The sequence below is a fragment of the Vespa crabro genome, chromosome 16, assembly GCF_910589235.1.
Source record: "Vespa crabro chromosome 16, iyVesCrab1.2, whole genome shotgun sequence".
NCBI lineage: Eukaryota > Metazoa > Arthropoda > Insecta > Hymenoptera > Vespidae > Vespa > Vespa crabro.
This window is the reverse complement of record NC_060970.1, coordinates 1,866,064-1,891,947: the sequence shown is the minus strand read 5'-3', so window position 1 is coordinate 1,891,947 and position 25,884 is coordinate 1,866,064. Positions and strand designations below refer to the sequence as shown.

Here is a 25,884-nt window from a genome sequence, read left to right as displayed (position 1 = left end):
ACGGACAAGGCATCGTGCCCTGTCTGTACAGATGCCGGCAGGAAGCCGACCAACCACCGTGCCGGTTCTTGGGAGTGTCCGGTAGTGCCTCCCAGGAAATGGGTGGACAAGGTGTACGCAGGGGCACCAGACGTTTGCCCTGAAGAAACAAGAACGCGGGAAGACTCGAATAAGATCGCTGACAAGTGCCGCGTGAAAAACGGTAAAGCGACCGAGAAGAGACAGGTGAATGATGAGATGGAGGTGGAACAAAGTGTTCCAGGCACCTCAGTAGAGGTAGTTACAGTGGAGGATCTATAGACAATGGCCTCCGCTGTTATACAAGTGAACCTGAACAACGCACACCGTGCACAGGACTTGCTGGCACAGCGTATGCGTGAGGACAGTGTGGAGCTCGCGGTCATTGCGGAACCATGGTGGGTTCCTCCGAGGGATGAGAGATGGTTCTCATCACTAGGAGGGACCGCACTTTCCGCGGTGCTCGTGGGCGAGAGTAGAAGACCCTGCAGCCTGGTGCGTCGGGGTCTCTTTTACGTAGCCATTAAATGGGGGGACTCGCTGGTAGTTTCAGTATACTTTCCTCCCAGCGAGAATATCAAGATGTTTGGTAGACTCCTTGATGAGCTCGAAGAGCTCCTAGGAACATTACCCGCTCTCCCAGCGCTGGTGGCTGGCGATTTTAATGCCCGGTCCAGCAGATGGGACTCAGAAGGCAGGAGCAACCGTAGAGGTGAGTTGCTATGCATCTGGGCCAACAGAGTGAACCTGGATCTGCTGAGCCGGGCTGGCTGTCCCACGTGCGTTCGTCCACAAGGGTCGAGCGTTATAGATCTAACGTGGGGCACGCCGGCGGCCGGCGTCCGCCTCTCGGACTGGAGAGTGGAAGAGGCTGAGTTCCTTTCGGACCACCTATATGTAAGATATAGATATAGGCACGAGGCCGCAGGGGTCCGAAATTCTCGTCCACGAGATAAAAAGCGCCTTCGATGGAAGGTTAACGCTTTAGATGAGGACTACCTTGCTGCAGCACTCATCTCAGGAGAGTGGACAGGAGGAAACATGCACGGAGGGAGTATGACCGGAGTGGACTGTGTGGACAAGATGGTGAAGTGGGCACAGTCCACAATGAAAGAAGCATGCGACATGGCCATGCCCCGGGTGAGGGGGCAAACCCGCGTTAACAAGTGTACTTATTGGTGGTCGGACGAACTAACGAACCTGAGGGCCGCTGCGACGGCCACCGTAAGGAAACTGTCCAGAGCCAGGAAGAAGAAGAACAGTGACGAAATAGTGTAGTGTCTGGACGCTCGAAGAGACGCAAGGAGGGCACTAACTAAGGCGATCAGGGAAGCCAAGAAGAACTCTTGGAGGGACCTGTTGGACTCCATAGAGGATGACCCATGGGGCAGACCCTATAAACTCGTATTAGGGAAGCTGAGACCTTATGCCCCACCAGTAACTGAAACCCTAGAGGCTGAAGTAATGGAGAATATCCTCTCCGAGTTATTCCCAGGAGGACCGGGAATTGATGAGCCACAGGATCCCGTACCCTCAGAGGTGGTTATCTCTGTGGAGGAGGTCTTGACTGCCGCCAGGAAAGGAACAGGAAGAAAGGCTCCTGGACTGGATGGAATACCGGGTGTGGTTGTGCGTGCTGCGTCGACAAACTGTGGGAAAGGGTTGGCGCGGAGCTTCTCTGCATGCTTGTCGGCAGGAAGGTTCCCGACACCGTGGAAGATAGCGAGGCTCGTCCTTATCAGAAAGAATAGGGACGCGCCCCCGAACTCGCCAGGGTCATATAGACCCATATGCGTGATTGGCGAACTGGGGAAACTATTCGAGCGGGTAGTTGTTGGTCGGATCAGCAGCTACCTAGAGGAGACTCGAACCCTGGCGCCATCACAGTATGGGTTTAGGACGGGAAGATCAACCGTGGATGCTATCCTCGAGGTGAAAAACTTCGTGGAGGCATCGACGCAAGACAGGAATGTCGTCATACTGGTGAGTCTGGATATCTCGAATGCCTTCAACTCCCTACCGTGGGCGGTTATTGTGAGGGCGATGGAGCGTGAGAACTTTCCATGCTACCTGGTGAATATCATCCTACCTATCCTAAAAAAAATAGCATCCTAAATAGGAGCTACCTGGACAATCGCGCCATAGTATACAAAGACAGACATGGCGGCGAGGTGGAAAGACACGTGTTCTGTGGAGTACCACAGGGATCCGTCCTGGGCCCTACGCTGTGGAACATTGCCTATGACAGTGTCCTCCGAACCCCGATGCCAGGAGGCTCCCGTGCTGACTGCTATGCGGATGACACAGCCCTGCTGTCATCGGGATGGGACCTGTCACAGGCCATCATGAACGCCGAACGGGACCTTGACGTAATAGTCAAGGAAATTGAGGAATTGGGTCTTAAAGTGGCACCGCAAAAGACGGAGGCCATGGCCTTCCCTGCCTCTGCCCTCCGTAGACGCAGGAATGTCCCGCCCCCTAAGATTTGCCTTAGAGGAGTTTCCATAGAAGTTAAGACCAGGGTAAAGTACCTGGGAATAATTATAGACTCTAGAATGTCGTTCAGGCCCCACTTCGAGGCCCTAATCCCTAAAGCGGAGGGTATTCTTCGGTCCCTTAGGAGGCTCCTTCCGAACCTCCATGGACCGGGGGAGAATAGGCGACGGCTATACGGCAGCGTGATCCACTCGGTGCTCCTTTATGGGGCGCCGGTGTGGTGGCGTGCTGTCGCGGAAGACGCGAGAATCCAGAGGAAGGTGGCGATCCGGGTGTGCTGTGCATACCGATCGGTCTCCTTCCATGCGTCTATGATGATTGCGGGGATTATTCCTCTTAAGCATCTGGCACCCCGACTGGCGGAGACGTATGCGGCTATTAGAGACGCGGAGGAACCTGTCTCCCCGCGTGCTAAGGCGGTATTGGGTGCTCTTGCCAGAAGGAGGGCAGTAGAGGCATGGAGGGCTGAGGAGATTGAGCTTCTTGAGTCCCCAGCGACAACGGGAGAACGCGTGTGGACGTCTGTTGCCGAATGGTTGGCTGAGTGGATTGAAAGGCCGTTCTGTATAAGAACTACATTTCATACCACGCAGCTGATGACCGGCCATGGCTGTTTCGCAGCGTATCTTTTTAAAATTAGGAAGATCCCCACCCCGCAGTGCTACCACTGCGGAGAGAGTGAAGATACGGCGGAGCACACCCTGGTCGACTGCCCAGCGTGGACGGATGACAGGAGTGAGTTGGTGAATGCGATGGGGGGAGGGCAGCTATCCCTTCCCGCGATTGTCAGGGCCTCTCTGACGGTTCCGGGTGGATGGGCTCCCTTTCGAACCTTCGCTGGACGGGTTATGCGTGCCAAAAAGGACGCTGAAAGGCGCAGAGAACGGGCGCGAAAAGGGCGTGTATGTGAGCTTGCGGAAGTGCGTGATGACGGAAGTGCGAACGATAGGCCGCATAAGAGAGTAGCTCCATTGCGACCACCTCGGGCAAGGCTCCGAGTGGCTCAGGCGGCGCCTGACTGAAGCGTCGCCCCGACATAGACGTAAGGATATGAATGGGCCTGATCAGAGCACCATGGGGTGAGGATCAGGCCAATATGTATATAGTTAGGGAGTAATTGCGTCTCCAGGGACTCGTCGGTCCCTGTTGAGTGCGCCGTAGTAGTATGAATGTGGATGAGTGAATGGATGCGAGCAAGGCGAATGCCGGCCTGGCTCACCGAGGAGGGGTACTGGGTGAATTTGTAATACGCACACGCTTAATTCCGCCCACTCCCCCTCACTCCTCAGCATGGTAGTAATAGGAATCGGGAGATTTTTTAGTCGGTAGGCGATCCGTCCCTGGGAGCAATCCCAGGCGGGTTGAATCGGACACTCCCCTGAGTATCGGTCTCGGTGGGCCTATGAAGGTTTTTCCTGCTGACGAAACAAAAAAAAAAAAAAGGGTTTCCCCTGTGGGTAGGGGGAAGCCCACCTGTAAGTAGGGGGCAGTAGAATACTCCCACAGTATTCCCTACTTGTCGTAAGAGGCGACTAAAAGGGATGGTATGAATGGTGTGTGAATGTTCTTGTATGGCTATTCCTCTCTTTTTGCTGTTCGATCATATCTTTCCTATTCTTTCTCTCTCTCTCTCTCTAGCATTCTTCCTCTCCTTTCCTTTCCAATGGGGAGCCTGGCTCCCAACCAAAAAAAATAATACTAATGATGAATTGTTTAGGTAAAGTAATCAGCGGGCGTGGGAGGGATACCCATGCCACGGCGGTGTCAGGTGGTGATAGGGCAGGCCACCCTCCGTCGTCAACCAACGACTGCCAGGAGCTCGGGGTAGGCAACCTGGCCCCCGCTCTGGTCTCTGCTTCAGGAAGGGCACCACAGGTAGGCGACCTGGCCTGCAGTGTATCTAATGCTCCAGGAAGTTTAGGAACAGAAGAAGTCCACTTGGAGGAGTGGCAAAAGGTGCCAGGGCCACGCAAAACATGTGTCCTTCCGGCCTGAAGTCATCTATCCACGTTAGGAGGAATCAACGAGCGAGACCTGTGATCTACTCCTCAGAGGAAGGCGAGTTAGGAGTAGACATGGCCGGGTGGACACATGAAAGTCCCGGCAGTGGCCCAGCTGGCTCAGGTGGAGACCTGCAGGCTACTGGAAATTGCCACGAGGCAGATCCTGATGTGCGACAGCGAGAGGAGAAAGTGCAGCAACATCAAGGGCTCTGTTTCGGGGAAGATGAAAAACTCCTATATCTATGTAGTAAAAATACATAAAACGCTGTTGGACAGATTCCAAACAGGAGAAGGGGATCCTCCTTCAACCAAGGAGGCCATGGTGTAGTTAAAGGCAGAACTGAGGGGCTTGGAACTGCGCAATAGACAGATGGCGGATGAACTTGCCCGTCTTAAAAAAGAAAAGACGAAGGCATCGATAAACCCCGTTGCTGAGAGGAGCCAAACAACGTCTCCGGAGATGCAGCAGCTGATTGAGTCGATTAGGTTAATGACGGAGACTTTCCGTAGTACCCAGCAACATCCGCAGCAGCCGCAACAACAGCAGCAGCAGCAACAACAGCAGCGGCAGCAAACATCGAGTGGAGCAGCGACTGGAGCTGGTAGTCCATACAAAGGCCCCACCCTACGTGCTGAGTCCACTTGCCCTCCTGCGAAACAGGTAAGTGTAGGTAAGACACTAACCCCGCAGGACGATTTTGTACAGGTGCTTGGCCGAAAGAGAAGACGGATCAAGACGAAAGGAAAAAATGTACTCCCTTTGGCTACATCAAAGGATAAAGTCGACCCTCAACCCTTTCGGGGACAGGCGGCCCCTAAGAAAAGAAGGAAGAAGAGGAGTGGCGCGCAGCGACGAAGGGAGGGTAGGCAAAGGGAAAGAGAAATAGCGGCAATTTCCCTATCCTATGCCGAGGAGATGGCGTACAGGGACACACTCGGCCGGGCAACAGAGACGGTCTACCTCAAAGACGTGGGGATCAAAGGTATGTCCTGTAGGAAAGGCCTCACAGGAACCTTTATATGGCAGATACGAGGCAAAGGGACAAACGAGAAGGCCGACCGGGTGGCGGAGGCCTTCAAGAGTGCCATCCCAGGAGCGAAGATTACTCGCTCCCTGCGCACGACCACCATATGTATGCCTGGATGCGCACGGTAACGGGACCATCATTAGTAACGCGCTTTTGGAAATAAAATCCGGAACAGACCCCAGCCTTATTAAGATAGGAGAGATAAGGATCGGTAGGGGTAGACTAGGCGAGGCCACTGTCTCAGCGCCTGTGCCTGTCACCCGGGAGGCCCTGGAGAGGGGCAAACTACAAGTGGAGCTTACGACAACTAGTGAGGGTGCACGAACTTAGACAGCGCCCCCTCAGATGCCATCGATGCCTTGCGCGAGGACATATAGCGGCAATGTGCCCGTTTGCGAAGCCTAGGACAGTATATTGTGAAGGTGGACACCGAAAGGGTGCCAGCACCTATGCTACCTCGCCCATTAGGGCATACGCTACGGTTCTACCCACAAACAGCAGCCACCACTACGAAGAAACCGGATTCGGAAAAACCCAAAACTCCTGCCGGCGGGCAGGGTGAGCGGTTTAGTCACGGCTGATATCCTCATAGCAACGAGTCACCACGGTGATGCCAACCGCGCCCACGGGGAACCACGGGGAGGCCCACTCACAGTACCACGACCCTAGGCACTCGTTCCGTAGGATGGGATGGGATCGGGAGGATTGTGGGATGAGGAGAGAGTTGTGAAGGTGAGATAAAAAAAAGAATAGGGAGACACGCTCGAGCGTCTCCGACTCTATCCTGTTCGAAAATGGGTTTACCTGAGAAGATTACAGACTTCCACTCCCATCACCGGGACTACGACAATCCTAGTTGAACATGACTTACGAACTAACAACCCTTGATAAGGAGGGTTTCCTTACAATACTCCACGAAGAGGGAGAAGGCCTCAGTCGTTGAGACAAGATGTCTCGCTACTTCCGGCCAACTCCTTTCGCGGAGAATTTCCTCCAGAGCCACTCTCTGGGGATCAAAGATCGGACAGTCGACGATGTGGTGCAAAACCGTGTCCTCTTCGCCACACTCGCAGGTTCCTTTCGTGGTGATATTCAACGACTGTAGTTTGTTCTTGAAGGCACCGTGACCTGAAAGAAATTGAGTAGTGTAATGATTAGGAAAGATGAAGCGGGCACCCATCCGTTTCCTGATGTCCGGAAAGTACGCATATGTGGTCTTTCCATTTGTGGAGAGCTCCCACCTGGATTGCCAATCACTGTATATTTCCTCGTCTACCTGTTTAACTATAGCGCGTTTACTTTTTGCACCTTCAAGTCTTCGCATTAACGTCTCGCCTTTCCTATTTTTCCTAATCTCGTATAGCTTCCTACGCTTAAGTAACTGAAGATCAATCGGGGGTTCTGCCGCAACGACGCAGAGGGATTCCGTCGCGGTTGTACGATACGCAGATGTTACCGAGACAAGGGCTGATCGTTGGGTCGCGCTTAGCCTCTTAAGATCCCCTTCGGTACAAAGGTCCGACCATCCCGCTGCTGCATACGTGACCGTGAGAGTAAATACGCCCGAAGCATAGGACAGACCTGTGTTACGTCTGTGGAAAACCGGGCCACTTGGCCAAAACATGTACGGACAAAACAGTCTGTTCGGTTTGTACAGATGCCGGCCGGAAGCCGAGCAACCGCCATGCTGGTTCTTGGGAGTGCCCGGTAGTGCCTTCCAGAACAGGGGTGGACAAGGTGTTCGTGAGGGCAACAAATGTTTGCCCGGAAACAATAATCAAAAAAGACCCGCATAAGGTCGCTGAAACTGCAAAGAAAACAGTAAAAGTGAACGAGAAATGCACGAAGACATGGAAGTGGAACAAAGTGTACCGGGCACCTCAATAGGAGTAAAAGCAGCGGAGGGTCTATAGATAATGTCCTCTACTGTTCTACAAATGAACATGAACCACGCGCGCCATGCACAGGACTTTCTGGCACAGTACATGCACGAGAACAGAGTGGGGCTTGTGGTCATTGCGGAACCATGGTGGGTTCCTCCGAGGGATGAGAGGTCGTGTTTTGTCAATTTGAAGCTTGGTTTTTTATTCTTGATAACAAAAATGATCAAATGAGCCATTGTGACAAAGATAGTAATGAAGAAATATGCGCTAACAGATTATCAAACTTTTCGTATGATAGTGATTCTGAAAGTCAAGATATCGAAGAAAGTGACGATGATGACATTATTCCACGTTCTCAAGTCTTCATTCGAAGAAGAATTTCTAGTAGTTCTGAAACAACTTCTGATGAATAAGCAGATGAATGATCATCGATTGATAATCCTCCAGACCTTGAAAAGTTTTTGGTTCATTGTGGGATAAATAACATGGCTAATATTCCTGAATCCATAACTGATGCAGTGAAGTTATTTTTAGACGACGACTTTCTTGCATATTTAGTCGCTGAATCAAACAGATATTATTTCCAAAATATGAATCAGTTCAAAATATCTCCCAAAAGCATGAAATGGAGAGATATTACGATTCCGTAGATGAAGACATTTTTGGGGCTTATTATTTTCATGGGACAAGTTCGTAAAGACGCCCGAGACGATTATTGGTCAACTGATGTCTGTACAAGTACACTGTTTTTTTTAAAACTATGTCAAAGGATAGATTTCGCCAAATATGGAAGGATTGGCATTTTAATAAAAATGAAGAAATCACAGACGATTCTGATCGATTATTCAAAGGCAGGCCTATACTAAATTATTTTGTTGAAAAATTCAATAACATTTACAAACCGAAACAACAAGTATCGTTAGATAAGGGCATAATACCTTGAAGAGGATGATTGTCTTTTAGAGTTTACAATGCTGGAAAAATTATAAAGTACGGCATACTCATACGAATATTGTCTGAAAGTGACACAGGTTATATTTACAATTTTAAAGTTTATGCAGCTCAAGGATTACGGTTGATCGAGTAGTTTCGCCATATAATAATGTCTGGCACCATTTGTATGAGGATAATTATTACAACAGCGTCGATATCACGGAAGCTCTTTTACAAAAAAAAAAATACGAATTTGCGGAACAATTAGGAAGAATAGAGGTCTACCAGAGTGCCTGAAAAAAACTAATTTGAAAAAAAGAGAAACAATCTCGAAGAAAAAATGATATATTTGTAAAAGCTTGGCAATCCAAGAAAGAAGTCAGAAGTACATGAAAGGAGTAGATCGGGCCGATCAGTATTTGTCCTACTATAGTATTTTGCGTAAAACAGTAAAGTGGACAAAGTGCTTAGTTATGTACATGATGAATTGTGTATTTTTCAATGCATATGTAGTATACAATTCGACAAAGACGCAAAAAATAAGATACAAGAAATTTTTGCATGACATCGCACGACATTAGGTTACTTATGAACTACCTGAAATCAGTACTGAAGAACCAGAGCAAATATCAAAACGTGACCCTCCTGGAAGATTATCCATGGATATGCGCAAACACGTATTGGAGAAAATTGTTGGTACCGGAAAGAAGAAAAATCCACAAAGACAATGTCGCGTGTGCAAAGCCAAAAAAGTGCGAAGTGAAACGTGTTTCATATGTAGCTTCTGCCGTGCTCCTCTTCACAGAGGAAAATGCTTTGAACGGTATCATACTGTAAAGAACTCTTAACGTGTTATCAGTTCTATTTGTACTTGTCATGAAAAAATATTTTTGAATACATTGTAAAATTTAAAAAATCGTTTATTTTTGTGACTTCGTAAAAATATCGTTTTTTTTGTTAAATAATCATACAGTATATATTTAAGTGTAAAATAAAAAAAGTTTCGTTCATAAAAACGAAGTAGTTCTCGATTTACTGCGGTTTTTCTGAATAACCAAACTTCCGCGCGATTCACGAAAAAACGCCCGCTGCGTAAGTTGGTGGCGAAGTATACCCGCATGCCAAGTGTTAATTGTTGTGTTATCCGGTAAGATCTCAAAAAAAAACGATTCCTGTAAAATACTACTAAACAAACAACATCACCTTTTTGATGGATATTGGCTTTGGAAATGCTTTGAGCCAATTCATCTTTTTTGCACCATGATCTCTTGCGTTTGACATTGTTATATACAACCCATTTTTTGTCCCCAGTAATGATGCGCTTCAAAAATGGATCATTTTCGTGACGTTTGAGAAGCGAATCAACGCAACGACCTAAATTTGTCTTCGTGAAAACATTGGGAATCCATATATAGAGCTTCGAGAATAAAACCAGGTCTTTCAAGTGGTCATAAACAATTGATATTGATAAATTTAACCTCTCACCGATCTCATGTATTGTTATTCGCTGGTTTGCATCAACTAATATGACCGCAAAGAGTTAATGATCTAATTTAGACGACTAAAAAATATATAATATATAATATATAATATATAATATATAATATATAATATATAATATTTAATATATAATATATAATATATAATATATAATATATAATAGCATAAAGCGTCAATAACAGCACAATTCTTGGTAATAACGCAGTCAGTAACTATGATATGAAAACGAAAATAAAACTATAAGTAGCATAAAGAGTAGCTAAATCTATATGAAAGGTTCGCTCGATATAAATCTTTTTGGGAAACTAGTCCTCTTTCATTTAGTTGAATCGATTTTTCCCATAGAGCAGGACGGAATTCTGAAGTAAAAAAGTCGGTGCAAATGTGAATTAAACCAAAAATTCTCGAGTCAGGAAATATTGTTCATTGATAGGAAACTAATTCATATAGCCGCTAGGAACAGTATTTTATTTCGGTGCCACGTAAAGAATAAAGATGTTAGGAAAAAATATATTCCCAGATTGGAATCATTGCCAGAAATATATACTAGAGACTCAATAATTAAAAATGAGCAGAGACGAGCTTATTTTATGACTACCTACGAGGATTATGAGATTGTCATGCCAATGCTGATATTACTAGAATATACAATGTATAAAAACTAATTATTAATTACAGATTATCAAAAGTCGGATGCCAAAATATTGCAGCTAGCTTCAAGATCATTTCGATAATAATCACTGGAATAAGCAGTGTAAGCCTCAGCAGAATGGAATTAATAAAAGTGATAGGGCAGGTTAGATAAAATCATTACTGTGTTTGGAACATTTAAACGCGGAGGAAAGGAAAAAATGTGTTGATGCTTTTGACAGCCAGCTCAGACTGTTTTATCTACCAGGAGTATGTTTAACACTAGATTTACGGGACCGGTCAATTTGACGGAGTTCAAACTTTAAAATGAAATAGCCAAAAAACCATGGCATTAATTTTAACCATTTTGCATCATAAATTAATCATTTCATCCAAAGAATATATACACATAATTATTTTTTTCCTTAATCTTCTAAATTTTGAAATTTGTAGTATACCTATCTCTATGAAACCCGTCAAATTAACGGGCTAGCTGATAAAAGAGAAAAGCCGATTGTATGGCCTGAGTTTTAGTCTTTGTCTTCATCTTTGTCTTTTTGTCTGAAATCGCTTATTTTATCGCCGCAGAAACCTTTAAAACAAGAAGCAATGTTCAGTATAATTGTTGCAGTGACCGAGTAAGAAAGTTTTTCAAAGACAGTGTGTACAATTTTCATTTATTGTAGACAGTCTTCATTTATTGTATTTACAATAGGGTAATTGAATTTGGGCACAGTATTTTTTTATTTTGACCAATCCCCCTTTTTTCTATCATGAGTAAAATCAGGAAATATAATAAAATATTAAACAGAATTGTTAATATCAACGAAGATAATTCTGAGGATACTTCCGAAGAAGATCAGTATGAATTAGACTAAAGCGAAGATGAGAGTGAAAGTTTTAAATATATTGAAAGTGGAGAAATAGAAGGATCTTCGGATAGTGAAGAGGAAAACTTCTTGAAAGTGTGTCGTAACAAGAAGAGGATGCGTATTCTTTCTAGTTTTGACTCCGAGGATGAGAGAATGAGCATTCCAAGCACATCCCAAAATGTAATGAGTAAAATTGAAATTGTAGTTGACGAAACACAATGGATAAAACTGAAAGCAGGCGGATCTGAGAGTAGAACGCCCGTTCGTATGATATTCAAGGATATCGCAGGGCCTATTGGCTACGCCAAGAAAAATATTATGTTGGGTTGTGTAACTAGTGCTTTCGAATTAATAATTGACAGACACATAATGGAATACATAAAAGATGACTTTGTTTTCCTCACATTTATATGTCAGAAAACTGCACGCTTACCGTGTATAGAAGTAAACCTAAGGTAAAAGTCCTTCTTTTAAGCACCAAATATACAAATGTACAAATAGAAAACAATTATAAAAATAGATAAACAATTATAGAAAATAATTAAAAATTTATGTGTTTCAGAAAACATTACTTTTTATAATAAAACAAAGTTTGGTGTGAACGTCGTTGACCAGATGGCATACAAATATAATGTGAAAGCAGAGAGATTCCGATGGCCCCTTCAAGTTTTTCAATATTTCAGATTTAGTAGCGATAAACGCATGGATATTATACAAAGTGTGCATCGGATCGAAAATATCCAAAAAAGAATTCATATTTTATTTAGTCGAGGAATTACATGAAAAAGACAAGGGAACATTTGTCAAAAAGCAGACGCTTCATTTCTATCACCTTCTAGAAGTGTGAAAAAGTTGCCAAGTGGGCTACTGCAAAAAAATAGAAGCAATAATTGTTGTATATATTGCAAAAAGATCGTATGCGGAAAATGCACACATAATATTCAGCATATTTGTAAAAAATATGCTTAATAAATATTATTACTCTATACCGTTAATATTATTGTTATCATTTCCGTGATAATTAAAAAAAAGGCTTATTAATAACTTATTTAAACGTAAAGCCTAATATTGTTCAATTCAGACTTATATTGAATACATCAATTTTTTAAAGAAAATGAGTATTATCGTTTACCTGTCAAATTGACGGGTGCTCGTAGAGGTAGATATATAAGAAACGCTTAGTATTAAGGAACATCCGAATACTATCTTACAGGATCATTACAATAATGAAATTCCAATAAATATAAAATATGAAATTCCAATTAATGGATCCTAAAAGTCTGACTCAAAGAGAAGTCCAACATGGAGAATGGTAATTGACTACAGAGGGCTAAACGAAAAAACCATTGGCGATCTTCTGCCAAGCATCATAGAGATATTAGATCAGCTAGGTTATGCAAAATAATTTTCAATTTTCGACTTAAAATCGGGTTTTCATTAAATCGAAATGTATCTGGACGACACATAACAGCATTCAACAATCACAAGACAGCATTCTCGAAGTTGCATGGCCACTTCGAATTTGCGCGAATGTCACTCGGCTTCAAGAATGTTCCGGACACATTTTAGCGTCTTATAGAACTCGTTTTGACAGGATTCCAAGGCGAGGAAATGTTCGTTTATCTGGACAATATAGTATTATATGCAAAATCACTTCAAGAACATGTGATAAAATTTAACAAATTAATCGTCTATGAACCCGCGTAACTTTCAAGTCACATTTTAATTTATCGAGATTTTACCAAATAATTATAGCTTTTTTCATGAGATGGCGCATAAATCTTAATTCTATAACGTTTTCATGACAACCAATATAATATTTATGACCGTTGCTAAGCTCATCAACCTGAAATAACAAAGTAAATGCTGTGCAAACGGTCCGCAGTAAATATAAGCGAAACCATTTGATCGAATTGATATTATTTGTGCTTCAGTCAGTGATTACGAAACTAAAATTAGTGCACATAATAGCTCTGGGTTCGTATATCAATAACAACCTATTTGTTTGCATTTCAATTTTCAATTTGTTATTGTTTCCTTATGATACAGTTTTATAACTTTGAGGTCATAGTGGGCTATTATGGCAGATTTCGGTACATTTAGAATAAAGCTTGTGCTTTATCCTGTTTTCAGATTTATACATTATACAGCCAAAATATGAATACAAAATCACATAGAAATAACAGAGGATTTATAATTAGACGCAGTAGCGGTAATAGGTCCGATGATTCCTTATTAGATTCCGAGTCCGATGAGGATGTAATAGTATTTCCCCGACGACGAATAAATGTTATTAATAGTGATGAAGAATTTAGTACTCAATTCTCGTCAGATGAGGAAGATGCAGGATCACAAAAAATTGTTTGGCAACCCAGACGAATAATAATAGTTGTTATCGCTCTTGGAAAGGAGATTGCCCTAACGTCCGTGAAGCACCCCATTCTCCTATAACCTATTCTCCACAACTATTTGACAAGGAAATCATAAGCAATATAGTTGACTATACCAACATGTATGCACTGCAATGTGATCTAGCAAAACCCATTGCTGTTTCAGGGAATGAAATCGAACAATACTTTGGCTGCTGTTTTTTTATGTCCATTTACGGATTACCAAGAACTGAAATGTATTGGCATTCAAAGACAAGAATGTCTGCTGTTACCGATACTATGAGTCGTACGCGATGAAGAGAAATAAAATCAAAAATACATTTTAGTAGAAATTTACAAGCCAATGCAACAAACAATACAGAAGTGACCGATAGTTTACAAAAAATAAGATCCAATCTGGATAAATTGGTGAAAAATCTTAATCGCAATGTCTGAACTAATCGAAATGAGATATCTTGCGAGACGGTAGGTAATGGATCAAATAACTCTCCTATTTCGAAAGGAAATGATTCAGATACTAATTCAGAGATATCAGATTATAATTCGAGATTACGTGTTTTACATTGTGTACAAAAGGAGCCTACATCTGCTACGAACAACATTAAATTCCTTGACATACCTTCTACTGCGCCTGAGTCACCGATCATCACGATAAATAATAATTAAGGTTTAATAAATTAATTTCATTAAATATACGGCTTTAATGAACGCAATATTTATTATCGCGCACCCACCTCGCAAATCTTACGGGATCTTTTAAAAGAGCGCATGATCTCCCCTTAATTTGCCGGAATGCGGCCAGCGTTATTTTGATGACAGTCTTCAACGGCATCCTAGCCTAGTGCTACCGCCGTTATTCATCGCGACCAGTGAGTCTATAACTCTGATGACAAGGAAAAGACAGGGGAAATTCTCGGTGCAAGTTGACTATCATCGCTAGTTCAGTGCAAAACGCATATCTGGAAACACTCTTATAGTTGCGCCCTCACTATGCAACATAATTTTGATCCTTCGAGGCAGATTCTGGTGACACTGAGAGCAATCCAAGGAGAAGCTAAATCACCACATAAAAGAACACAGCAGTGCCATCATGAGGCCGTATATACTTTATAACGAAACACCAGACGAACAACAAGCCGTTGCAACAAAGTCGCAACAAAGAGACTTGTAGCTTCCGAAATCATCAACCCTATTTTTTGTCGTCTGCAATCCTATAATGGTAGCCCTACATCTTCTAAATAAGGTTGTTTATTTTTTAGCTTATTACTCCTTTCTTATCCTCTTCCACAATGGAATTTGAAGAGGCATTAAAGTTACATCGCCCAACCGCCAACCGTCAACGTCCATAGGAACGGTAAAAATAACGAATAAGCATCGGTCTTTTAATATCTACTGCTTGCAGTATTATGAACTATTGTTAATATTTAATTTGGCGATGGGCCCACACAAGTCGTGGGACAAATCGTTCATTCATCTGGTTTTGTGCATACACGAGTGGTACAATCATAACCATGTTTTGCTGTTTTTGCTTATAGAAACACTAAATGAGCCGTTTATTTTGAAAGTGGCCTAACACCATTTGTCAATTTTTTCCGATTATCATGTTTACATGTATAACCTCATGTTATTTATCAGTAAAGCATTTCAGGTTGCTTATATTCCGAGCAAATACGATAATTCATGACACATAACTTTTCAGAGTTAATTCAATAATTGAACCGTGTAGTTTGAAAGTGGCCTAACTCCATTTATACTTAAATCAAGATATTTACTATTGATAATGTCTGAAGGCAGTGGTGAAGGTAATTTTAATTAATTAGTATTTAACAAGTTAACCTCAGTTTCTGGACAATTGCATTAGTTGAATAACCAATACGTTTAATTAATATAAAACTTAAAATTTAATATTAAATTTTAGAAATTATTTCACCCATGGGAAAGAACAGAACAAGACCATTTAGTTCAGATAGTGAAGAAGAAATAGTAACTAATGATTTAAAAAAAAATCGAATAAGAAACAGAATTATAGAAGAATATACGTCTTCAGGGGATGAAGATACGAATAACAATGGAGAAAAAATTGATGAATCATACATCCAAAAAGTGCGAAAGATTAAACGGAATTCAGGAAAAAGATATTGTATTCAAACCGGAAATATTGTACCTGTAAAAATTTTCCAAAACAAAGATTGACGTTGTCGGAATGCTTTCACAAAAAATTACGATGAAAAAGAAAGAAAGAATATTTTTTAGAAATTTTGGGGTTTAGGAGATGTTAATAGACAAAATACATTGTTTTACGAAGCTGTCGAGCGCAAAATTGTGAAACGAAGACATTCAACAAACGGAAAAGGTTCGCCAAGAAATTGGAGTTTTAGGTATTTGTTAAATTCTAAAAACGGAAAAGTTCACGTCTGTAAAAAATTCTTTTTGGATACTTTTAAAGTAAGTGAAGGGCGCTTAAAACGAGTATTAAACTCTGCAAATGTAGGCAATGATTTACGTGGGATGATGATTGGATCATCAAGAAAATTATCTGAGGAAGGGAAAAAGCTCGTTCAAAATCATATTAAAACTTTTCCTAAATTTGAATTCCATTATACCAGATCTCATAATCCTAATAGATGATATCTACATCCTGATCTAAATCTTAGGAAAATGTTTAATTTATACGAGCTTCATTGCGAGGAAAATAAAATAAAAGCCGTTAATGAGCGGACTTACAGAAAAATATTTGAAAAAGATTTTGATTTCCATCAACCGCACAAAGATACATGTCAAAAATGCGACTTATTAAACATCAAAATTAAAGCATTGAATGATGATGATGAAAATACAGTAAAACCTGTTATTGTGTGGTGGATAGAGACCGCATAAAAGAAATCGTACAAAAAAGTATTCGGAAATTTTATAAATTCTTACGTATAATAAACAACTTTGTACAATATACTACCTAAAATATTTTTTATGCGATGGACAGGGACCGCATAAAAACAGTCGGACTTAGAAACTACATCAATGATTTATGAAATAGATGAGAGAATGCTTTCAATTAAATGAAATAATTAAATTAGACCTGAAGAAATTGTAAAAATATTTAATTCTTCATTGTACATATATATGGAGAAGTATTCCAATTATATATTAAATAGTTTGGTGCTAATCGTCGTAATCCAAAACGCTCATCCTCTTGTGATGAATTGGTTCAAAATCGCTTTCGTCGCTTGAAGATAGGATTTCAATTAATTTGTTTTTTGGTACCATAAAGTCAGTGATCAGTTTTTGTGACGACGGAAAAAAAATCGCACAAAAATAAAATCGCATAAAAAAGGTTTTCGCACAAAACCAGGTTTTACTGTAAACTTACAGAAGAACACGATTTCCATTTAAGACTAGCAGAATCAGCTAGAAATTCACTAAAACAAGATCAGGAGCAAGTATCACGTAATTCAGATTAATATTTCGCTTTCCCGTTCGACTTGCAAAAAGCATTACCGTATACCGAGTTGATTATCTCAGTAGCATATTACAAACGCAATATGTATGTTCTAAATTTGGGTATTCACAATTTTCATAACGATAATGTTTACATGTACGTTTGGGATGAAACTATTGCATCCAGAGGTGCTCAAGAAATTGTTTCATGCATCCTAAAACATGTTAAAAATTTAAGAAGTGAAAGACACATTATAGCTTACAGTGACACGTGCACCGGGCAAAATAGAAACATTAAAGTAGCTTTAATGTGGTTGTTCAAACTTGGGAAAATAATGTGGAAATCATAGATCACAAATTTTTAATATCAGGACATTCATTTTTATCAAATGATAGAGATTTTGGCGTGGTAGAAATGTCATTAAAAAAAAATAATTTACTGTTCGTTCCCCAAGATTATTACAAGATTATTAAAAAGTGTCGGAAAGGTAATAACTTTATTGTAAATGAAATGAGACAAGAAGATTTTGTAGGAACACAATTATTAGAAGACGCAATTTTTAAAAGGGTAAAGAATTCTGATGGAGAATCAATAAACTGGTTAAAAATATGTTGGATCCGTTTTGTCAGAAATAAACCGTATAAAATTTTCTATAAGACATCCATGAATGAAAATGAAAATTTTAAAGTCCTGAATTTATCACCACGTTGGGGTAAACCAAGAAAGTTCGAAAATATTGTATTGACACCACTGTATAAAAATATCAGACAAATTACAACAGCAAAATTCAAGCACATAATTGACCTATTACGATATATACTACCGGAACATCATGATTTCTTCAAATCCCTTTCACATAAACAATATATAGATGAGTAGTAAATTATTTTGTAATAAATTTATGTTTGTAATTTTGTACGTTATTTAGTTAAAAAATGTTTCGAATCGCATAAATTATGTTTTCGAAGAGTTTTAAAGATATGTAAAATAAATTGAGTATTGTTTTTTTCAATTTAAATCATCTTAAATTATGTTGAATGGACTTGGGCACCTTCAAATTTTAAAATGAATCTGGTTGTTAATTTTGGAAGTGGCCTAACTCTATTCTTGATAAGAAAACGCATATTATTCACTTAATAATTACCACTATTTTAATAGGAACTATAAATTTAACACTCTTAGATACACTTAAGCAGTATGACTTACTAGTATCCTATACGTATATTTTTAAATTCATTGAAACGCAAACCCTTAAATATCTCGATTTGAAAATAAATGGACTTAGGCCACTTTCAAAATAAACGGCTCAATTATATAAATACCTATGTTACTTATAATTTTGTATTTTGTATTTTAATAATATTGTAAGTACTTTCATATTAAAAATGTAAATATACTTATTACATTAGAGCAATGATTGTTTTATTCAGCACAGTTCCTATTTAAGACTTAGAACAACATTTATACAGAAACCACGTGTACTGTGCATATTTCCGGCGAGAGTTTCTGTTCAGTGCCGGTACTTCGGCGGACGGGGCTGCCGTAGCGAAAGAGTTAACTTTCATTAATTTAATCTTTCAACTTTTAATTTTTTACAAAGAAGATTTTCGATTGTTTCATGCATCTCATTTGACGCTGTCGAAGTCCACAAAATAGGATTTTAAAACATATCAGTTTTGCACCACTATCGTCTACACACATGCAAATATTATCTTTCATTTCGAAGTCATTTTAACTCCATAACCTACAATATCTTACAAGATAACTCCAACAATGTAAGAGTGCACAAAATGTAAAATTGCATTACATGTACTAATATACTTCGAAAGATACCACACGATGCAAGATTATTAAATTTTTGTATATTTTAACAAGACGTTCATAGTTTAAAATATGTGTTTATTTAGAAATTGTAATAAAAACTTGTATTAATTTATTATTCACTTCAAGATAATAAATATTTCTTGTTCAATAATCAATTGGTAGTAATTATTTATCAAACATCTTGCAAAATAAAATTAGTTGTATCTTACACATACTTTTATATATCAAGAGACATGTACAATTTGCATAACTTCGAACGCTCAATCTAATCGTGAAAAAGCTCGATGTGTGACTGATCTTGTTGTTTATGCCAATATGCTATTGAAACTTAAATCGTAAGTCAATAAAATTTGGTTGCGATAACTTAGGCTTAACGTATTTTGAAAAATATTTCTACATCCAAATTTAGTCTCTAAATATTCAAAACTACTTTTTGTATGTTGAATCATCTACAGCATTCTATGGTTCCATATAAAGGACAAATTTCCTCAATGATTTACCACGGATTTTTGCCTTTCCGGAAATAGAAAAAGCAAATTTGACGAAAATATCCTTTATTTTCTAACATATTTAATATTTGAAAAAAAAAATTATGGTTAACTGATCACAAAACAAAACTTTATTAAAATAATACCAAAAGTGTCACTTTTATAGAGCGAAAAATAATATTTGCATATGCATAGTTGATAAAGGTTTTAAAAGTTATTTTCCGTCAATATTTCGAGAAAAAAGAATGGATAAATTTATATATTTATATATTACAAAGAAAATTTTCTATGGCTATTTTTTACATTGTTGATGTCCATAGAATGGAAACTAATATATTGAATAGTATATTATATAATACATTATTGATGTATAAATACATGTATGTAACTGAAACAAAACTGAGTGGTGGAACTGCGTTCCGTACTGAAATAACGGAGCGGAGACGGAACGGAAATAGAACTAAGAATGCACTGAAATATGTTAATCGATCTTTAAAAGCCAAACATGAGAAATACGATTGAGAACAATGATTTAATTTTAACAGATGCACTTCCATACCATCTTCCGATGCAAAATATTAATCGTATTGTTATTCTCTACTGTCCTTGTTTAAATACATTTCAAAAAAGCCTGATGTAATCTTTTAAAAAAAAAATAAGTGTAAGGAGAAGTATGCTGACATAATCGCAAATAGTAAAATAGTAAATGTTAGTATTACAGATAATGATTGTCTAAATGTTTTTAACACTAACCGTACAACAGTTTCTCAAATGACCGGTTTTGGATTTTGAATACAAATTCTGCATTCACTGTTATTTTTTTCTCTATTTCATTTATAATTATAATTCCTATATTAATGTAATTATGATTTCTATAATATCCATTTAATAATTTTATCAATATTTACGCTTGCTTTTATTTTCTTTATTCTGAGAAAAATATGTACCTTGTCATATCAACCGTAACCAATTAAATGACAATTTGTAAAAACGACAATAAAGTAGGCATACGAGATTTGATCTAACCAAAATCATTCAAATTATCCTCGAATATTATTATCGTACATACTGTTACATCAAAAAATAGTCTAATTTTGAGAGTTCCAAAGAGAGCATCACAGTGTCAAAATAGTAAGTAAAGAGAAAGTAAACATAACTTAATAGTTAGTTTACATTTTATTTTACTGTATTGTTCTAATATTTACTCCTAAACATAACAAGACGTTCAGTAAAGAAGATACCAGTGAAGGAGATAAACGATATAAATAAGGGGTCTTTAGAAGACGATGAAGATAAATTTTCTAAAATTGAAGATGACCAAATTATAATTGGATATAATTTATTCGAAACTGATAATAAACGCTTAAATAATGCGGATGAAGAATGGAACATTTTGAACAAACAGGAGATAAAAGGGAAGAGGATTTCCGTCAAGTTCTGAAAACAAGAATAAAGGAAATGACCAGGACATTGAAGTTGCTATTGATGGAACTGTATGGGAAGAAATACAAAAAGGGTTCAAGATTTGGATGGCCATTACCAAATCCAACGATATACACAAAAAAAAAACATTATAAAAGGTCAAATAAGAACTATACTTGCCTTGATAATTATTATTGAACTCATGCGAAAATGCACAGAACTAGAAGCAAATCGAGTGTTAGGAATTACATGGAATCTACCTCCAGCAAAATTAGATACATTTCTTGTTATTTTGTAAGCATGTAGAGTATACGAAGAAAAAAATTTGAAAATTTCATATTTGTGGAATAAGAAATGGGAGACTACATTTTTTTCAAACACGACAACCAAGAATTGTTTTATACAAATTTTTTAATTTATTCAATGAAAAAAGTATTCGAAACCAACGTCTACAAACTGATAAATATTCTTTGATTTCTGAAGTATGGAATAAATTCATTGAAAATAGCTAAAATTGTTAGAAGCTGGCCATGAATCTTACCGTTAATAAACAACTGTTTCCAACTAAAATTAGGTGCAGATTCATACAATATATGAAGGATACATTTTATAATCCTACCTATAAGATATGGACTAACTAACTCGTATCACTTATTCTGGTTACAACTGAAGGTGTTACAATTTAAATACTACAATACTTTCCACTTTCCCTAACTTGATCAAGGCTTTACTTGTTACTCTTTGTTTTGTACAACGGGAATCTGCTTGCTGTATGAAAAATATACGTGAGAGAAAAATGCTTAGTAGAGCAATCATTAATTTGTAAACACTGTGATATTCAAAAAGAAAAGAATTTTATTACAGTGCTGTTTTTATATTTACTGGTTCTTTTTACAAAGATTTAATTTTTATACATGAGAATGAAAGTTTGTTTATATTTGTTATATCTTAATGTATCATCTATCTGTAAATTCAGTCTACATAGCAATCATGATAACATCTTCAGAGAGGCATAACGCGTAATATGTACTAAATATAGACCACAATGAAATATATTTTCATGATTTTAAATCACTCACTTGAATATTTAATTACAAATTCTGTTGACGTCTCAAATTTGATTGGTGAAATCAGATTAATTTAATACTATTGAAAATTGTGTAAGCTTATTAAATGTTCTTGAATATTTAAGAAAAGGCAAAAGCTTGATAAAGTAGAATGTCATTAATTAAGTAAAATACATTCAAAGATATAAAGAAATTAATGAAGGAGAACAGATGACAATGAAGATTATGCAATAATTGGAAAAGAAAAATGCGGTTCTTTGGAAGGAGCCAATAAATTGTGGGGAGCTGAAGAAGAGAAATGCTGCAAGTTCAATAGTAAAGAGGAAGATTCTATTAAAGTCTGGATGAATGAGTGCGAAATGGTGAATAGATTGGAGTTACAGGTAACAGAAGTTCTCAGTGCTGAAGGGATAAAGTGGTTAAAAGGAATAATTAAGAAAGAGAGAGATATTAAAAAAAGCAGATATAGAAGAAAGCGGACAAATGTGTGCTAAGTTACGAAAAGATGTGCAGGGTGCAGTAAAGAATGAAAAAGCCAAAACACTTGATCTTAATGTGGAGGTGATATAATATAATTTAACAAAATAGTACAGATGTAAGTTAGTCGGAGTATTAACATGATAATGGAAATGAAAATAAGATGTTTGAATTAATCAGTTCAATTTAATTTAATAATTTAATTTAATTTAATTTAATGCTTATTAAGTGCTATATGTGGTTATATATTATATATATTATTATATAATATATTATATTATGTTACATTATATAGTAAAGATTATAAACTAATAATGATAAGAAGCAATATAAAGATTATATCAAATGAAATTCTACTTATATTGGGTTGAAAACTAAGTGATTGCGGATTTTATCGATAGATGGACTTTACACTTTCCGCAATCACTTAGTTGCCAACCCAACATATTCATATTCCATATTGATATCCTATTTCTGGGCCTGAAATGAAAACTAATATAAATAGAATATAATGTAATAAAAACTAATATATATAGAATATCATTAATGAAAAGTTATTCATGAAAATAATAAAAAAAGTAATTATTATGAAATCTATGGTAAAAGTGTTAAATTTGAAAGAAAAACATAGTGCAACATATAAATTTATTCAAATATAAAAGAAATATTGAAAAACGAGGTAATCCATGTGAAAGAAAAAATGAGTATCAACCATCAAATTAAGGAACAATGAATTTTACAAAGGTTTAATGCAAATAACAGTTGCTAGTAATATACCGTGAAGTTATTTAAATACACGAAAAAATTTTCTTGCAAAATATATAGATCATTCGCATCCAACGAATCCACATTAAAAATTACTTAGATGATTGCTATAATTCGAGTATTCAGATCATTAGGGAAGATATAGGAGAATATTACATATGAATTTCTGTAGACGAAACGACCAATGCAGCAGAACAATAAATTGCAAATTTAATAGTAGAATAACTTTGTGAGAAAGAAACGACAAAACTCCACTTATTGTGTTCTAACATAAAATAATGGGAGAAATAAATTATGAAAATATATCTCACTTTGTAAATTTAACCTTAAGAATTTTGTTATCACATGGTAGTGAAGAAAAAGTTCTACTTACAACCAATGCAGCACACCATACATAGCCAAAACAGGGAAGAAATTGAAATTATTTTATGCTAACATGATACATGTTACATATGTATGCATAGTCTACACAGCATAGATGAGGAAGGACGACTCTGTTTTCCACTTATTAGTACATTAATATTCTGGAAAGTTAATAATTTTTGTAATAAGACATACAGTCTTAGTATTTGTAATACAATTAATACAGTTTAAATCCGAATTCAATTTATAATAATAGGATCATAAAGTCAATCTACATTCGACATCAAATTGTCTTACAATCGAATCCAAACGTCGAATCGAAGGTAAAGAGGCACACGAATATTGTGCGTACTACAAGCGAATAAAAATAACTTTGTTAAAATAGCATCATGCGCAAATAATAACTTTATACGAACTTCTCTAAAAATCTGTTGATCAAACAGTGAAGTGAACATCGTACTTTTTCTTTTATTAATTATCGGATTTTTCGGAAAGTTTGTGTCGTCTTTTGGGAGGCTCGAATTTTCCGAACGACCCAATATATTAAATAATTGTTACTGTTAAACAATTGTTACAATTTGACAGCAATCGTTTCAGTCTTTTGACCTGCTTCCCCTTCGCTTTAATATCAATTTATTGATAGATTGCTGGAGAAAGTAAATGCTTCAAGGGAGAAACACAAGTAGAGAATTGTCGTTTTCCATTCAAGAGTTAATTTGGAGGTGGGCTACATTCTTAATCAGTGACGTCATCAATAAAAGGATAAGCATTTTGAGAAACATCGAAACTTCGAACAGGAGTTCTAAGATAGTTACATTTTTGAAGTATCATTCTTACAGAGAGAATAAAAAGAGTCTCAATCCCGAGTGGAGTTTTGCACTAACCGAAAACGAGGCAAGTTACTAGATTGTAATAGACGAGTCGAAAGAAACAAGATTTTTAACTTTGTTTTTTTTTTGTTCGAGACATGAGCCGTGAGGTAATATATCAAAATTTAAAAACTTTTGGTAAAAATCTGTGAAAAAAGTATTTTTAAAAGCATCACTTCATATTGAAGTATATAAGGAAACATTAAAAAATATTCTATTGACATAAGAACCTACTTTAATAAGATGGGATACGTAGATTGAAACTGCACTATTTTATATCCAACATTTTAATAAAATAAGAAACGTAAATAATATGCAATCATTTGGTAAGAAAAACTTTTTTGTATATACATACGTATTTATTCTATTTTTTATGTTAATAGTAGTTGAAAATTTTAATATAATAAATGTTACAGTAATTAAGATTGCAACAGATATGGTCTAATAAGAAAAACTCGCACAAGATTTAATCTTTATGAAAACTTATTTTAACTTTTTACCGACCACAATGGAAAAGTTAGAAACAATAAGCCAACCAATTCAACAGAAATATATTTAAATTGTATTAATCGTCTGTGCAATATACCTGATAAATATGGAGAAAAAATAAAAAAAAAAGCAAGGGAAATCATTAAAAAAAATGTGGGATTGTCTATATTAATAGAAGTCTCAAAAATTTTGAATAATAATTTCGTTGTCGGGCCAAAGGAAGTACCAGAATGTTGAAGTAGATTTAAGTATGCACCCATTATATCCTGGATGTGGAACGGTCATTCTTCGCATATAAGTTAATTTTTATAGATAAAAGTCCCCAATTAAAACCACCGAATATGGGAAAGACGCTTGTAATATATTATAATTCGAAATATAATATATCACAGTAATTGCAAAATATATTGTTAATACTTAACATACCAAATATTTCGTGTATATTTGGATATTTTTCGTAAATATTTGCATATGTTTTCGTGGATAAATATCATATGCTACTTACATATTTATCATGCATAAACATTCAGAGTCTACCGATAATAAAGAAGGTACTAGTCATCTATTATCAGATCAATGGATTTGAGTGCAGTAAAAAGTAATAAATCAAAGATCTGGAATTACATTGAGATTTTTGACATAAAATTAACACTTTATCGACTGATAACCTATTAATCGCTTTTTTTCGAGGCTACCTAAAAATAGCCTATCAATTGGTAGCCATGGCGATAAACAATTGCCATTTGCTATATCATCTGCATTTTATTATTAGTATTGAGATACATTGCTCACTTGAGTTAAGTGCGTTGCTTCGTAAACTCCAACATTTTCATACCGTTTTTTAAAAATTTACCGTTCACGATGAGCGAAAAAAATGGTACTGGAGAGTTTTATTTAGACGATTTATCAGATTGTCCTGACAGTTATTCAG

At 37.5% G+C, this 25,884-nt stretch overlaps 1 pseudogene; it reads left to right on the top strand.

Annotated features, from left to right (window-relative positions):
- The first annotated feature begins 11,264 nt into the window (after nucleotides 1-11,264).
- Nucleotides 11,265-24,501, top strand: LOC124429786 (annotated as a pseudogene).
- The last annotated feature ends 1,383 nt before the right edge of the window (nucleotides 24,502-25,884 follow it).